General features: G+C 39.1%; 1 protein-coding gene across 1 annotated transcript in view; it reads left to right on the top strand.

Annotated features, from left to right (window-relative positions):
• The window catches only part of ORC5 (origin recognition complex subunit 5), a 167,206-nt gene extending 156,174 nt beyond the window's left edge, over positions 1–11,032 (top strand). The window contains exon 15 of the transcript XR_009260548.1: positions 10,878–11,032. The gene's annotated coding sequence lies outside the window, so the exon portion shown is untranslated. The remainder of the gene's footprint in view (positions 1–10,877) is intronic.
• Positions 11,033–17,746: the final 6,714 nt, after the last annotated feature.

Genomic DNA, 17,746 nt, shown 5'->3' with positions numbered 1-17,746 from the left:
ATTCACATGGATTATCTGTGGGAGTAGGAATTGCTGATGTGTTTCAGCTTTGACCATTACCTTCAGGGTTATTCTGGATCCACCAATGGCTCTAGCATAATGTGTCTTCTCAGCAGGTCTATGAAAATGCTGCTTCTGAGGATGGGCACAAAAATAAAGATGTTTAGACAGAAGTGGCTTAGAAAGAAGATAGCTGTTTTGACTTATTCTGACTTTCCCTTCCTCATGAGTTGTCTTAATTGACCAATTCATAGCTTGGTGGACACAAACTGAATTTGTAAAATAAATTACATTTGCAAATTTCTTAATTAGTGTAACTTGAGGAAGTGAGGTTAGCCACATTTAACTGCCAAAGTAAGGGCTTTTTACATATATAATCTATATTTTCCTGCCTCCCTAATAAGTAACAGATTATATATGTAAAAAGCCCTTACATATCGTCTTGAGATAAAATTTTCTGGGTTCCAATTCCACCTCAGCCACCTATTAGCTCTGTGACTATGTCTCAGAGCTTTAGTTTCTTCATCTGTAAATACAGGAAAATGACATTATCTACCTTAAAGTGTTATTGTGGATAATGAGATTGTGTTAATAAATAATTTAGTAATTAAAAGTTAATATTTTTTCTTGTGCTAACATGAGAACTTAGCCAGGTGCTGTCCAAGGTGCTGAGGTGAGCTCTGACTCATAGACCATTATGACATAATGCAAATGGCTTGCCCAGAGCTGCACAGTATGTACAGTCTATCAAGTTGACAGCCTTCTGTTCAGTCAGGCTATATCCATTTCATTTTGACTAAACTGAAGTGGGACCACTGATAAACTACTTCATATAAACCGTATAATGGGATTAAGTGCCACCACAACAGCTAGCCATTTAAGATAGCTGTTTTGACTTGACTAGTCCCTCATCTCAATGAATTGTCTTAATTGATCAGTTAGTATCTTTGTGGGCATACTTTAATTTAAAAAGTAAAATACATATGCAAATTTATTCATTGTATGAGTTTGATGTATGAAAGGAAATACATTATGAGAATGTGTTTAAACTGATAGACATCCTACCATCATGTTATACTCATTTATTAACTTAATACAATTGGAATATAATATCTAACAGGTATAGATAGCTATAATATATTGAAATGTACTCAATAATCAAAACTCTTTTTGGCATTATGTATTATATAACTTATTTTTTTACTTTTTGTCCACTTCTCTGATGAGGGAATGTATGCTCCATAAGGGCAAAGAATTGTGTCTTGCTCACCCCTTATCTCTAGAACCTGAAACTGTGCATGGCATATAGAAGACATGCCAACAAATTAGATAACATAAATGAAATGGACAAATTCCTAGAAAGACAGAAACTATTGAAATTGACTCAAGAAGGAATAGAGAATCTGAAGAAACATATAACAAGTAAAGATTGAATTAGTAATTTTAAAGTTTCCTGCCTGGAAAATCCCAGGCCAGATGGCTTCAGTGGTCAGTCTTACTAAATGTTTAAAGAAGAGTTAACACCAGTCCTTCACAAAATTCAAATAATTAAAGATGGGGCATACTCCGTAACTTGTTCTTTGAGGCCCTAGTATCTTGATGGCCAAACCAGACAAGAATCACAAGAAAACTATACACCAATATCTTTTATGAATATATATGTAAAAAATCCTTAACAAAATACTACCAAACTGAATCCACATAAAAATAATATAAACATGACCAAGTGGTATTTATCGTGGGAATGCAAACTGGTTCAATATACAAAAATCAATTAACATAATTAATATAATATGCCATATTATAAAACGAAGGACCAAAAAACCCCCATGATCATCTTAACAGATGCAAAAAAAACATTTGACAAATTCCAATACACTTTCATGATGGACACATATATACACACATGCACACACGCAGGCATGTACACACAAACTAAGAACAGAAGGGAATTTTCTCTCCTGATAAAGGGCATCCACAAAAACCACACATCTAATGTCATACTTAATGGTGAAAAACTGGAAGCTTTCCACAAACTACAGAATGGGGAAAAGTGTTTGCAAATCATGTGTCTGAAAAGGGACTTGTATCCAGAATATATAAAGACAAATAACCCATTTAATTATGGGCAAAGGATATTAATAGACATTTATCTTAAGAAAATACACAAATGGCCAACAACCACATGAAATGATGCTCACTATTAGTAGACATTAGGGAAATGCACATCAAAACGCCCCTTCATTTTGCAGCAGTTTGGAAGTTTCTCAAAATGTTAAACATAGAGTTAAAATATGACCTAGCATTTCTACTCCTAGGTATATACCAAAGAGAATTGAAACCATATGTTCTGTACATGAATGTTCACACCAGCAGTATTTGGAATAGCCCCAGAGTAGAAGCAAATGCCCATTAATGGATGATAAACAAAGTGTGGTATATCCACACAATGAAATATGATTTAGTCGTATAAAGGAATGGAGTACTGATCTATGCTACAACACGGACGATCCTTGAAATTCTTATGCTCAAGGAGATTATTATGTTACTAGATTGTCACAAAAAGCCAAATGTTATAATATGCCATTACATAATATGACTGAATAGACAAATACATAGAAATAGTATATTATGGTTGCAAGGGCTGGGGAAGGGGGTAATGGGGAGTTACTGTGAGTATGGTGTTTCCTTTTGGGTAATGAAAATATTCTGAAATTAAATAATGGTGATGTTGCAGAACTCTGTCAATATCCTAAGAACCATTGAATTGTATGCTTTAAAATGGCAAAATGCATGACTCATGACTGACATTTCGGCAAAGCTGTTTTTTAAAAATATGAATGAAGGCACACTTAATAGCCAAAAGTAGTTGGTATGGAATTCTATTCCTTATGATTGCCTCTTACAAAGAAAACTGAAAGGAATTCACATATATAGTTCTCTATCCAAGGCCCTATCTCTTTATCTGCACTGCCACCTTTTTCTTTAAACTTTGCAAAAAATGTTTGTTCTGAGTTTCTCTTACTATTTCACTTCTCTCTAAGTCCTTCATTGTGTAAATAAATTTAGCCTTTGTTTTTTTTAAGTTTCTTTATTTATTTTGAGAGAGAGAGAGAGAGAGAGAGAGAGAGAGAGACTCCTAAGCAGGCTCCACGCTGTCAGTGAGGAGCCCAATGAGGGGCTCTAACCCACAAAATGTGAGATCGTGACCTGAGCCAAAATGAAGAGTCAGATGCTTAACTGACTGAACCACCCAGGTGCCCCTAAACTTAGCATTTCTTATAGTGAGAAAGAACTCATCCACTTCACAAGGCTGAAGAAGACAGGGTATCACCTGGAAGTTTCAGGATATTTTTAGTAGGTGGGGGCAAGAAGGAAATCTGTGTGTACTGCCACACAAACACTTCTATTCTGTCCCATTTGCTTTTGTATATGTAGAAATATGATATAACATATATTTAATGCTGTAATAAAGCAACTTATTTTGTAGTCAGTGATGCATGTGAAGGTAGGGATTCCCAAGGTGATATAATATTCTGGGAAGGATTATCTCTTCCCAATCTCCATCCTCCCATCTGTCAACTCATGGAACCCGGTCCTTTTCAATGCTTGGAGAGGGAATAGGAGGGAATAGAAAGGAGCTGTTTCTAACATAACTAAGGGACAGGAGACAGACACTGATGTGTCAGACTGGATGTTCTAAGGCAATAAACCTTTGCATTATGAAGTGTCTGAATGATTGCTAGATGTTTCCACTCTTAGACCTTGTCTCTTTGATAGCCTCTTCTTTCTATCCATTCATGGGATTTGAAGCTCCCCCTTCTCCTGCAATGTGTTAGAGGAACTGGATGGTACCTATTGACTACAACCATCAGCAGAAGCAGGACACAAGACAAGGTCTGCCTCTTGGTGGTGGGTTATGGCAGGTGAAAAATGGTTATGGAGCCTGACATACTTCTGAAGGAGACAAGAGAAGATACAGGGAGAGGGCACAAGGGAGATACTCTCTCATAAGTGAGGTCATGGAGGCTACCTGAGAGTTTAGGAGTAAGGCCTTATATCTAAAAGTGGAAATCAGAGACAACCCAAATTAATGAAGGAAGTTAGTTGAAAATCTTTGCCTCCCTGAGGGCCCTAAGTGGATTGGAATACTATTATTACTTAACTTTGGTATAACAATAGATAATATTTGATGGGATTTTGTGCCTGTTTTTGATAAGCTATGGGAGTGGGTAGGTCACCCTTACAATCCCTCCCAGCAAGCTCTTTGGTTCTTTTGGTCTGGGGGTGGGGAAGGTGAAGAGAGCCATAAGTGGGACCAACCAACATTCTCTCCCCTGATAAAGGGCCTAGCTTCTTGGTTTCAATAATATAAATTAATAAAAGTTAAAATTTCCCCATTTGATTTTATATTATCCAGATCATTGTTGCCTACAATTTTCACATGTTGGAGGATCAGCTGTACAGTTTGCTTTATGAGGTGATCTTTGATTACATTAGTAGAGAAATACATTTAGGAGGACAAGAGTGATTTCAGATTAGGGGAAAATAAAGCAATTGAATTCACAATTAATATCTTTTTTTATTAAATTTTTTTTTTGAGAGAGAGAGAGAGAGAGAGAGAGAGAGAGACAGAGCATGAGCAGGGGAGGGGCAGAGGGAGAGGGAAACACAGAATCCGAAGCAGGCTCCAGGCTCTGAGCTGTCGGCACAGAGCCTGATGCGGGGCTTGAACTCATGAACTGCAAGATCATGACCTGAGCCAAAGTCAGACATTTAACCGACTGAGCCACTCAGCCACCCCCCATAATACCTTAACTGATTAAAAAAAAAAAAGGAAAAATATTCAATAATTTTATGAAAATGACTAAATGCTAACTCTACTTGGTAAACATCTCAGGAAAACCTACAAAAGCTAGGGGCCCATGAATTTGGCATGGTCCTCTCTTCCTTTTTTATTTTTTTACAGTCCACTCTTCCTAATAGAATAAATCTCTAGAGATTTATTGCAGCCACCTAGTGGGAAATGTGTGCTAATAAGACCCACAATTAAAAAGGTCTAAATTACTGTCCAAGCAAACAAAGAAAACCAGTGTCCTCACACCTGAGAATTTGCAACATTTTTCACTTTTGAACTATTCAGACACTCCAAAGATTCAAATGTGTCTAAGAACCAAACACACCTATTTTTATGAGGTGAGGCAAAATGGCTCTTGTGCTAAAATAATTCAGCATTGGCAGGGGCCGGGGTTCTTTCAGTGTTATTGTTTTAATGCCCAGCAAAATGCTTTGTTTGAAGCATATTGCAGGACAAATACATCTTTCGAGTGTCAGATTTCATATGCCTGCATCTTTTCTTAGTCCCTTACCTGTCATTATATGAAACTTTTATGACTACTTGCAGACAAAGGCCAGAGACACAAAGGGAAGGAAAAAAGAATAGTTTAGTAAATAACAGATCAGCAATTTAAGCTCAGCTGAGGAGTTCGGCTCCTTGGCCTCAGACTGCTGAAGCGGCTGGATTCAGGTGTACTTAATTCCAGGGAGTCAGAGCGAGAAGCATTAAGAGCTCTCATGTCCTACTGTTAGTGGTGCTAACCCTGCTTCAACTAACCAAATCACAGAATCTCACAGCAATTGCTTAATCTGTTTGCCTGTTTTTTCACCTGCAATCTACTAACATTGTACTCTCCTTTGATACACACTATTGCTACCAAGTATTGCTAAAGGAAAATAATTAGAAAAGCAGGTGACGGCTATAAATCAAATAAATATAAATTGAATAAGTTAAATAAAGATGGCACACTGCAGGCACAAAACAGAGAACTTTGGTTTCTCCATAACAGTAACAGCCTATATTTATGGAGGGTTTTACTATGTGCCAGGAATTATTCCAAACACTTTACTTATCTAACCACTTAATCCTTTCAGAAGCCCCATGAGTTCAGTATTTCATCTATACCATGCAGAGAATAATAATTCTACATCACAAAATCGTTGGAACACTTCCAGGTGTAGAGGAAGCACTCTAAATATTAACTGTTATTATGCGGTTCACAATCTACTCTTTTTTGCTCCTTGAAAATTCAGGCACTTGCTTTTCCTCAGTTTTCTGGTGCTTTTTACCTTTATGACATTGTGAAAGCCATTTACACAGCTTCTTTCCATGTTTTAGGATACAATTTTTAGAGCTTAAAAGGTTGGATGCATTTAAAGCAACAAGAAACATGCTTTCTTGGTACCTCCTCTCCTATCTTCCCATTCCTCTTTTGCTGAAGTTTATGCCATGCTTATCTTGATAATTGTCCTGGTATTTTAACAGTACATTCAAATTTACAAAGTAATTATAAGTGCATTCTCCATATAGCAGAGTGGCCTATAGGCTTATGTCTTGGCTCAGCATTTCCTGGGTGTGTAATTTGAAGTGATTCACCGACCTCAGCCTAAGTTTTCTCACATGTAACATGAAAGTAATAAAATTACATATCTTCTGGATTTATTTTCCAATGATATAATACCTGTAGAGGGTTTACATAGTTTCTAGCACAATAGAAGTATCCATAGTAAATGCTTGTGAAGGTTGTATCACTAGTGATACTAGTGATTATCTTTCCAATATCTATTCCACCCCAAGGGTTATTTCAGCTAGTCATTATTGTACACTTACCCTTACTGTGCCTGATTGTATCTTTACCGGTAGAAAAAGGAAAAAAATATTCAATAATTTTATTAAAGTGCCTAAATGTCAACTCCACTTGGTAAACATCCCGAGGAAACATAGAAAGCTAGGGGTCCCCGAATCTGGCATGGTCTCCTCTTCTGAATTGAATAAATCCCTAGAGATTTGCTGAAGCCATCTAGTGGGAACCATGTTAGTGAAAGACTGGCATGTCACCCAATTCTAGACAATAAGACAAGAGCGGAGGTCTGCTGGGGGGTTTCTGGGAAAGATTTTCTTGGTGCTAAAAAAGAGCTACAAGAAAGAACTGGTCCCTCTTCTTCCTTTGGACATTGTCATGCTTGGCTGTGGTAATGGGAACAGCTGGAGCCATCTTGCTGCCAGCCTGTGGATGAAGCCAATACAGAAAGGAGGGCAGGGGGAGCTGGAAACCTGAGGTGCTGGACTTGGAGCTGCCCCTGCCCTACCTCCGAGCTCCTACTTACATTCCTCACTGCATATGTTGTTCTGGGTGGGGTTTTCTCTCATTTGCAGCCAAAAGCATTGTCTGACATGAAATGTTGATAATAATAATCAGCCATAGCAACATACAAGAAAGATGATGAGGTTTTACATTTCTCTATAGCAAACTTTCAAAGAGGTTCTGTAAGTAAATGATTTAACCCAAGTACTCACAAAGGAGACAATGCAGTTCTGACAACCCATTTAAAGGTGTCCTATCCTAGATGTATGTGTGGCAAATTGGTTTCAGAATTTCTTGGGCTTTATATTTGAGTTTGATGTGCTGGAGGATGAGGTGAGGAAATATGATCCATGAGGTGTGACTTATGTCTACTCTCCCATCTTCTTATGATAAATCTGGGGTTGTCTAGTTCTAGAATTCTACAGAGCAATGATCAACTCATGGTTTCCAATCACCTCCTTGGTCTTTTTTAATTGTTATCACTTCCTAATGTTTACATAAACATTGGCTTTGATGATAGATGATCAAATAACCAATATATTTTCAGGAAAGTAATGTCTGCTTTGAGAATATTTTATCAATATGATTCTGTGTTTATCTCATATTTAAATTGATTTTTTCTGATAACCTGATAGCCAACATTCCTTAGATCAGACAACCCTTCTTTTACTCTTTGCAACCAGTACCGAGTCTCTGCCTATCTGTTATGGTCATTCTTTTTCAAATTCAGTGTTTCTCCTCAAACTTTAGGGTGGTACAGAATCTCCTGGGGGGGCTTATTAAAACAGATTGCTGGCAAACTTTAAGTCTGGAGTGGGGCTAAGACCTTATATTTCTTTTTCCAGGTGATACTCAATTTCCTTGTCCAGGGACCACTGTTATAACATAACCTTCAAAACACTCTAGTTTAGGGGCACTTGGGTGGCTCAGTCAGCTGAACATCCAACTCTTGATTTCAGCTCAGGTCATGATCCCAGGCTTGGGGATAGAGCCCTGTGTCAGGCTCCATGCTAAGTGTGGAGCCTGCTTGAAATTCTCTCTCTGTCCCTCTGCCCCTCTCCCTCTCTCATGCATTTTCTCTATATAATAAAAATTTTTAAAAACTTCTGGTTTAATTTTTAATGCACTGAATATTTAGAAGTGAGTAAAGCCCACCATAGGTCAGAAATATCCCAGATTTTAGGTCTCAGGTCTCAGTATGGAACTTACATTAACTGTGTAGTGATTCATTGATTGTTTTTAGTCTACATCTAAGAAAACAATGCTTGAGCTTTTTTTTTTAATTTAATATTTTATTTGTAAGGAATCTTTGCACACAACATGGGACTCAAACTTACAGCCTCAAGATCAGGAGTCGCAAGCTCCACCGACTGAGCCAGCCAGGCACCCCACTGTTTGGGCTTTTAAATGTGATTCTTCTTTGGCCCTTTTCTTCTCTTATCTGGTAATGTCTCCAGTGTTCACTGTTTCAAATATGGCTTCTGCATAGCTGTCTCTGATCTTCCTCTCTGTGTCCCTCACCTCCCTCCCAACCTTCAGGGACCTTTTTCCATAAGCAAGCACTACAGGAAGCTTCAAACTTAGGATGTCAAAATACAACTTGCATATACCTATTGTTGTTGCCTGCTTTTTATTCCAAATTCCTCTCTACCTTCATACTTCCTGGCCTTCATTCAATATACTCTCTCTGCCCCGTGAGCCCCTGGTTGAGAGACTGCTTACTTTGGAGGCTCAAACCAAATCCCTCCTCCAGGAAACCTTCCCAGTTCTCCCTGAAGGAAGGCATTTTCATCCTTTCCATTTCTCTCTCTTTTCATGAGCTCACGGATAAGAAAAAGCCCACACAAAATAATATCACTTTTCATTCATTTAAAGTCAACTGATTAGGACCTTCAATTACATCTGCAAACCCCTTCACTTTTGCCTTGTAACATAGCTTAATCATGGGAGCAAAATCCCATCACATACTTAGTCTCACCCAATTGAAAGGTTGGTTGATGATTTTGCAGGGTGTGCACATAGGGAGTGGGAATCTTCTGGAACTCCAACCCAGATCTCCTGAATCTGAAACTCTGGAAGTAGGGAATAGTGACCTGTGGTTTAACAGTCCTCCAGGTGACCCTAACGCAGGTGAACATTTGAGAACTACTGCTTTAGACTATTAAATGATATAGGAGTGCAAACACCAGAGACCTAATCTTCATACTGTGCAGTCATGAGAAATTCAATAACCTCTCTGGGCCTCAGTGTACTAATCTGTAAGTTGTGGAGTTGGGATTCATCCTTTTGTTTTTATGGCTTGGCTATAACTGTGGCTGTTTGCTTATTGATTGTTTTGGCGTCCATCCTGGCTCCTAGTTCCCATTAACACTGGGAGCCAGGGAGCTTACGGGCTTGTGCCAGAGACTGCTCTTACTGGCTTGGAAGAACTGAATGCTAAATATTCAGGACTTTTGAAAGTTGGTTGTAAATCTTTGTAGCTTGAAATTGGCCATGATGGGAGTATTTACTCCACAAAATTGGCAAACGTTACAAATCTGGGCTCTCCTCGCCCCTTCTCAGTATATCACTGCCCTGGCGCATTGAGTAGTGCCTACCCTCTCCCTCAGCCATGCTGAGAAAATACTCTGTACTGATAAAGAAAATGCTTGTCCTTCCTATGTTCTTCCAAAATTTTAAGGGGGCCCCACACAAACTTTTTAGTTGTGAACTAAAGGAGAATAAGAATGTCTTAGAAAATGCTTTTGGGACTGTGAGGCATGGAGAACTCAGCTCTGGTCTTGGAGGAGAATATTGGGAATAAACATACTTGCCATATGGTGAATGAACAATGGCCAAAGTTATGATCACTTGGTTGCTCTCCCTCTCTCACTCTGAACCATGTGTCGGCTGCCACCTTCTTTCAGTGTTTGCTTCCTTTCCTGCTTTGAGATCTCTAGATTGGGGGACTGAAATGCATAGGCTATAGGTTCAGTTACTTCCCTGCTGAGTTTAGGGAGGACACTGGCACAGTGGGTGAGAGCGTAGCCTTTGGTGCTAATAATCCATGTGCAAGTGCTGGTTTTGCCTCTTTTTAACTGTTTAATCTTCCATAATTTGTCTTTCTGCTCTTTTCGTTACTCATCCATAAGCTGGAGATACAGTCAATTCTGCTGTCATGCCTGTCAAGAAAACATGAATTTGGGCACCTGGGTGGCTCAGTTGGTTAAGCATCCAATTTTGGCTCAGGTCATAATCTCAGCACAGAACCTTCTTCAGATCCTCTGTCTCCCTCTCTCTCTGCCCCTCCCCGACTTGTGCATGCTTGTGTGAGTGTGCTGTGCGTGTGTGTGTGTGTGTGTGTCTCAAAAATAAATAAACATTAAAAAAAAACCAAGAAAACATGAATTTATTCAAAGAAGTTGACCACAGTGCCCTGCCTGGTAGCAGGAAATGCTGGATGTGTGCAGGAAAATGCATCCAACTGAGCGGAGCCCCAGCAGAACACACAAACGCTCACAGCTGGCCAGGACAGGGAGCTGCATTGGTGCAGCTGCTGCTTGGATTGCTGATACCCCTTCCTCACACTCCACAGATGCGCAGGCACCACTGTTGTCCATCCAGTCGGACACCCTTCCCTCTCATTCATTTTCCCTCTTCCTTCTCAGCCTATTTTGTATTTTTCCTATTCTCTGTCATGTTTCTCTCTTTATCTTTTCTCTGATGCTCTTCTTGTATTTCTTTTGTTATCTGCAGGCAGGGTGGCGAGCTGGGAGCAGGTGGGCAGTGGCTGGAGTGCAGGCACCCACCCCCACAAGCAAGCTTCACGTCTTTTTCAAGGTAAAGTGCCATATTTATTGTAGTGATTACGTAGCTCTTAGCGATCTCACATCTATAAAACTGTGATACCACTTTTAATGTTTATTTTCTTTTTGAGAGAGAGAGAGAGAGAGAGAGACAGAGACAGAACAGGAGCAGGGGAGGGGCAGAGAGAGAGGGGACACAGAATCTGAAGCAGGCTCCAAGCTCTGAGCTGGCAGCACAGAGCCTGAGGTGGGGCTCGAACCCACGAACTGTGAGATCATGACCTGAGCCGAAGTTGGACGCTTAACCAATTGAGGTGAGGACGCTTAACCGACTGAGGCACTGAGGTGCCCCTGTGATACCACTTTCATTGGGTTTTTATCTTTTTAAAAATGTGACACTGAAAAGTTTTTTGCCTATTGTACCCTAACCCACTTTGCCATAAGACCCGTGTTTTATTGCATGATTTTGCCTAGAGTGGTGATTTTTAGGAACGCATATATCACATTGTAGCATAACTGACTGTAATATCAATAACCATCTCTTTCATGAGTTAATATGTGCAAAACACTTAGGTATCAGTTGGCTGTAGTAAGTGGTAAATTAGCAATGGCTATGTTTGCTCTTACAAAAAGGGGATTGAAGTAGATAATATTGTCCAAAGACTTAACAACTCTAGGATTTTGTGCATTCAAGAGTCTATTCCCCCTAATTATATCTATGAGATGGAAGACTTGGGGCCCGGCCTGTTCAAGGACATACAACAAGTTAATGAGAAAGTGAGAAAACACCAGCGTCCAGGGCTCTTACCTTTTCTCCTAACCAGTGACCCATGGACTGAAGGCAATATCTGAAAACTCATTGCAAAGTCATTAAACATCTCTTAATTTCTAAAATACATATTAAAGTTTCCCGGTTATGGGGCACCCAGCTGGCTCAGTCAGTAGAACACGCAACTCTTGATCTCAGAGTTGTAAGTTTGAGCCCCATGTTGAGTGTAGAGATTACTTAAAATTAAAATCTTAAAAAAAAATAAGTTTCCCATTTATGAGAAGTTGTGTCAGATGGAAGGGACTCAACAACTCTTAGGAGTTGGGGCTGTCTCGAACAGCTAGAAGGCAGATGTCTAGCCTATTCAAATTTTACTCTGAGTTTGAAGTACCTTTCTGTCCTTGTGCCTTAAGGGAGAAAGCCATACAAGGTAACATCCAGTCACTGGCAGATGAAGGCCTAAGGGGCAAAGAGAAATTGATTTATATCTCCCCCTTCACATTATTATCTTTTCAATAGCAGTTCTCTCAACCCCCAACATTCAGAATACTTATGCCCATAGGTGAAGGCTTTGCTCTGTATTGCTTATGGTACACACTGATGCCTAGCCAAGGAATATATTTTCCTTTGTGAGGGAATAGCCTCAAGAGCTACCGTGACCTAAACTCGCCCCCCCCCAACCAAACTCTTTTTAATCCCTCACTTAGTATTTTTAAATATTTTTTTCAATGTTGATTTATTTTTGAGAGAGAGAGAGAGAGAGAGAGAGAGAGAGAGAGACATGGCATGAGTGGGGGAAGGGCAGAGAGCGAGGAAGACACAGAATCCAAAGCAGGCTCCAGGCTCTGAGCTGTTAGCACAGATCCTGGCCCGGGGCTCGAACTCACAAACCTTGAGATCATGACCTGAGCTGAAGTCTGAAGCTTTACCAACTGAGCCACCCAGGCGCCCCATCCCTCCCTTAGTATTGAGCCAAGAGTAAAACAGTAGTGTGTGGACCCTCCATACATTGTAACAATCATTTGATACTTGGGTTATCATCCATTCTATAAATGGTGATGCATTTTTCTCCCATAATTCCCAACTTGCCAGTCCTACAAAAACACATGGTGGTTTTAGTTAACTTAATGGGAACCATGGGGTAATTAATTGTATTCATGTGTTACCTCTTTGGGGGAAGATGAGCCTGTAAAAATGAGTACAACCTGCTGAATTTGTGTTTTTATTTCCCAGGCTGGATTACATTAGAATAATGGCAAAGCAGTTTTTTTTAGAGCAGTGTTTCTCAAAGTGTGGTCCATAGGCCCTTGGAGTCCTGGAGACTTTTTCACAAGGTCTGCAAGGTCAAAACTAGTTTCATAAAAACACTAAGACATTATTGCCTTTTGGGGCAGTGTTGACATTTGCCTTGAGAGTGCAAAAACAAGCTGCTGACACCTTAACCCAAAACAAGGCAATCGTACCAAATTGTACTAGTCATTCTTCACTGTTTTGCTCTTACAGTTAAACAAGCTGTAGTTTCAATTAAGAATGTCCGTGATAAAACAATCAAAATTATTAATTTTGTGGGGTGCCTGGGTGGCTTAGTCAGTTGAACTTCTGACTTTTGATTTCAGATCAGGCCATGATCTGAGAGGCATGGGACTGAGCCCTGTGTTGGGCTCTGTGCTAAGTGTGGAGCCTGCTTACGATTCTCCCTCTCTCCCTCTGCCCTGCTCCCTGTTCATGTGTGCTCTCTCTCTAAAAAAAAATGAATAAGTAAAAATAAATTATTCATTTTATGAAATCATGTTTTTTAAATCTCTGTGACAAAATGGGAAGTGCTCATGGAAGACCAGAATCTAAAGTAAAGCAATAGTGCAGTTGTTTGACTTCTGAGCTGAACTGGTCACTTTTTTTTTTTTTTTTCATGGATCACTATTTTAATTTGAGGAACAACTGACATATAAAATATGGCTTTTTAGACTTTGCAAAAATGAACCAAGCAAGCCTTGGTTCTAACTTTTTTTGAATGGTTATTTATTTATTTTTGAGAGAGAGAAAGAGAGAGAGAATCCCAAGCAGGCTCCACGCTATCAGCATAGAGCCTGACATGGGGCTCAGTCTCACAAACCATGAGATCATGACCTGAGCCCAAAACAAGAGTCAGATGCTTAACTGAGTCACCCAGGCATCCCTGTTCTAAGTTTAGATATTTGTTTCCAGTGGTAAATTTGAGCTTTCAGGTGAAAATTAGGACTTCCAAATGATCATATCTGCCACCATGAGCTTAACAATGTCTCAAAAATTAATGATTTTTCTAACAATATTTGTGGTGATATTAACAATTATGACTTTTTAACAATATTGCATAGTGAAATATGTCAGAATTTGGAAGATCTGTGTAACTCAGTGAAACAATATTTTCTAAATGACTAACACATGATGTTAAATCAGGAATGGGTAAAAAGAATAGTCAAAATACAAGCGAGACCAATAGATTTTAATGTGACAGAATATAAAACATTCATTAATATGGTTTCAGATTCCACACTGTAGTGTAGTGTTTGCTGTAGTATCAAAGAATATTCCTAAGTATATAAAAAGGTTATTAAAATAGTCCCTCTTTTTCCAACTAAGTATCTGTATTGGGCCCAATTTTATTCATATACTTCAACCCAAAGCAACATTTGCAACAGTGAATGCAGAAGCAGATATAAGAATACAGCTGTCTTCTATGAAGCCCATCATTAAAGACATTTGCAAAAATGTAAAACTATGCCACTCTTCCCACCAAATTCCTTTTGTTTAGAAAATATTGTTATTTTTCAAAACCAGTATGTTAACAGGTAATATATTTATTATTTTTAAATGAATTTATAAATAAATATTTTAAAAACATCTTCATTCACACTTCTAATACAATACGTATAATAGATATGACCTACAAAAACAAAAGTTTCTGGGGATTTTAAATATTTTAAACATTTTCAAAAATGCTTGAGACTCACTGTCTCAGAGTTCTGAACTGGATTTAAAGTATAGTTTTCAAAGGACGCCTGGGTGGCTCAGTCGCTTAAGCATCCAACTTTGGCACAGGTCATGATGTCGTGGTTTGTGAGTTTCAGCCCTGCATTGGGCTCTGTGCTGACAGCTCAGAGCCTGGAGCCTGCTTCGGATACAGTGTCTCCCTCTCTCTCTCAAAAATAAGTAAACATTAAAAAAAATTTTTAATAAAAAAAAATGTATGGTGTTTGAAGTATTGTCCATGGACCACCAGCCTCAGGATTATTAAAAATAGTATTAATAGTATTATTAAAAATAAGTATAGGGGCGCCTGGGTGGCTCAGTCGGTTAAGCGGCCGACTTTGGCTCAGGTCACGATCTCGCGGTCTGTGAGTTCGAGCCCCGCGGCGGGCTCTGGGCTGATGGCTCAGAGCCTGGAGCCTGCTTCCGATTCTGTGTCTCCCTCTCTCTCTGCCCCTCCCCTGCTCATGCTGTGTCTCTCTCTGTCTCAAAAATAAATAAACGTTTAAAAAAAAAGGTATAAAAATGAATATTCCTGGGCTCTTTCCCATATTCCTGAAGTGGATTCTTGCAGTGTGGGAAGGGAAAAACTCCATGTCTGAAGAGCTTTTCAGTCATTCTGATGCACATAAAGGAACCTGCATTGGTCAAGGATCCTGGACTCCATGTTTGGATTGGCTACAATTTATTAAGTGATCTTGGGTAATTCTGTTACTTTCTTGGAACCTCCATCTTCAACATGGTAAGTTGGACCTGTGGGCTCACTACAATAAAAACTTATTCAGAGAGGCTCTGATAAAAGGCTTTTAAAACATCCCACATTGTTGCCATTTCTTAAATTACATGTGTTAAAATAAATTACTAAAGTACATGTTGCAAAGCTGTATCCTTGACTTTTAAAAAATAGTTGTTAAAGTAGTCTTTTAAAAGACTTTAAATAAAAAAGTAGTAGTCTGCTGATTTATTATCCATCAATTTCAAAAACTCACAGTGGACATTCTTGTCATTAGTGCATATTAGCTGGGTTCTAACCTGAAGTGCATTCCCCCAAAAAAACAATACCCCAAAAGAGAGCACAAAAGGAAAGCATAGAAAAGATAAATGTAGGCTACCAAAAAAAATAATAATAGCTATAAAATTCAGATATAAAATGAATCTGAGGTACCAAGGGGCCGTGAAAAATGAAAGCTTTTTAAAATGAGAGATGATCCTCTCAGCCTGGGGGCTGCATAAGGAAAGAGATGTACAATCCCTTTAATGTTCTACTAAACCCCAAAGCCCAACGCTCCATTCCCTCAAACCCCTGAAGGCAAGGGCTGGCCCTGAGTTCGTAAAGCTCACTTGCAAGCAGTCCTTCAAGAGATTTAAAAGTTGGAAGTGAAACTTTAAAACAATCTATTGCTTACACAAATATCCATGCAAGGAAGTGCAGTTCTGGGCAGACTGCGTCCTCACTGCCCTTCTTGGGACATGATGGGGCTGTCCCTTCCCATGTTCCCATCCAATAACAGACCTACACCATCTAGTAACTCCTGGTGGGGGCTCACCATACGTCTTTGTGCCCCACATGCCGGTGCCTATTTTCAAGGTGAGCCTATTTTCCTAAGCTATCAGTCCCTCGATTTACTACTCTGCATTTATTGGAATCTACGTCTCAGGTAACAAGCTCAGCGACACTCCTGATAATTCTGTAAGTCAGGTACTGTTGTTCTGTCTACTTACACACGAGGAAACTGAAGCATGGAGAAGTGGGGTCACTCCCTGAAACCACCCAGCTAGTAAGCAGTTGCATCAGATTCAATCCTACAATAGTGTGACTACAGATCGTGAGCTCTGAAAAACTATACTGTTATTTTCCTTACCCAGATAACTGGGAGGCAGAATAAATACCCTTGAGGTGGGGATGGAGAAGGGAGGGATCCCCTTTAGTAAAGCCTTTAATGTCCAATAATAAGTCTTCAGAGAACCATTCTAATAGTCAATAAAGTCTCTAGATTTTTATTAAAACTATGTATTAAAAATATCACTTGGATTAAATTTGCTTGTTTTAATGACTCGTCACCTGTTTCATTTGTAAATGGTGGAAAAGCTGTCAATTTCAAGCATGACTATGACAGCCAAAGGTTTTAAGTTCTTCCTCCTCCCTTTTTTCTTTTTTGCTGTGTCAATCGGTAAGGATTCAGGGTAAGGTTACAGGTAGTGATTTTGTTGTATGGCCTAGACCTATATGCAAACAATGTTGACCTTTGAGTTAATTCTATATCTATTCTTTGTTCCTGTGCACCATAGTAGCTCTCATAGACAATGTCTAAAAAATACATCTTTTTAGCACCACACCTGAAAGGAATGGAGGTTTGAAGAAGCATCTGTGTCTGAGGGGAGCACATTTTTAGAATTCATTACAGGGTCTGTTGCTGGATGCTCTAGAGTTATGGCCTTTCTGATTTTTCCTGTTTCTTCCTACTCTCCTATCCTCCAAGCAGAGACAAAAACCATAGTTTTTAGCTATCCCCATCATTCTCTTTCTTTGTGTCCTCCAGTCTTCCCCCAGTGGAGTCCTTTTTTATTTCTCATACTCTTAGCACTGACATTTGTTTTTAGTCCAAAACTTACTCAAGTCATTTGGGAGTTATGTGATCATTGACTTGAAATGTACAGAGTAGACATATTGCAAGAATCTAAAGAAATAGTCAGCTTCTTTGCTCAAGGGAATGTCAACAGATAAGGAAAAGTGGGAAAAAAACAACTCTGATATTCTAGAAGCATGTATTAGTTTCTCGGGTCTTTTTTTTCATTTTTTATTATTATTAAACTTCATTTCAGTAGAAACAAGGAATCTTTTGAGGGTTGCCAGTCTGAATTTATAAGACAGTTGGAGTATGGAATACGTTAGGGGAGAAGGTCTCTTACTTGCTGTCAAATCCTCAGAGTAAATTATTAAGGTTTGCCTTGTTGACATGGCTAAGGTGCACAACAGCATGCTGTCTAAAATATTTGCACAGTTGTAACTTAATTTATTTAATAAAATAAATTTTATGTTTTGG

The sequence above is a fragment of the Neofelis nebulosa genome, chromosome 4 (assembly GCF_028018385.1).
Source record: "Neofelis nebulosa isolate mNeoNeb1 chromosome 4, mNeoNeb1.pri, whole genome shotgun sequence".
In the NCBI taxonomy this organism is placed as follows: Eukaryota; Metazoa; Chordata; class Mammalia; order Carnivora; family Felidae; genus Neofelis; species Neofelis nebulosa.
Note: the sequence above shows the minus strand (reverse complement) of the source record. Positions and strands in the feature narration are given on the sequence as shown.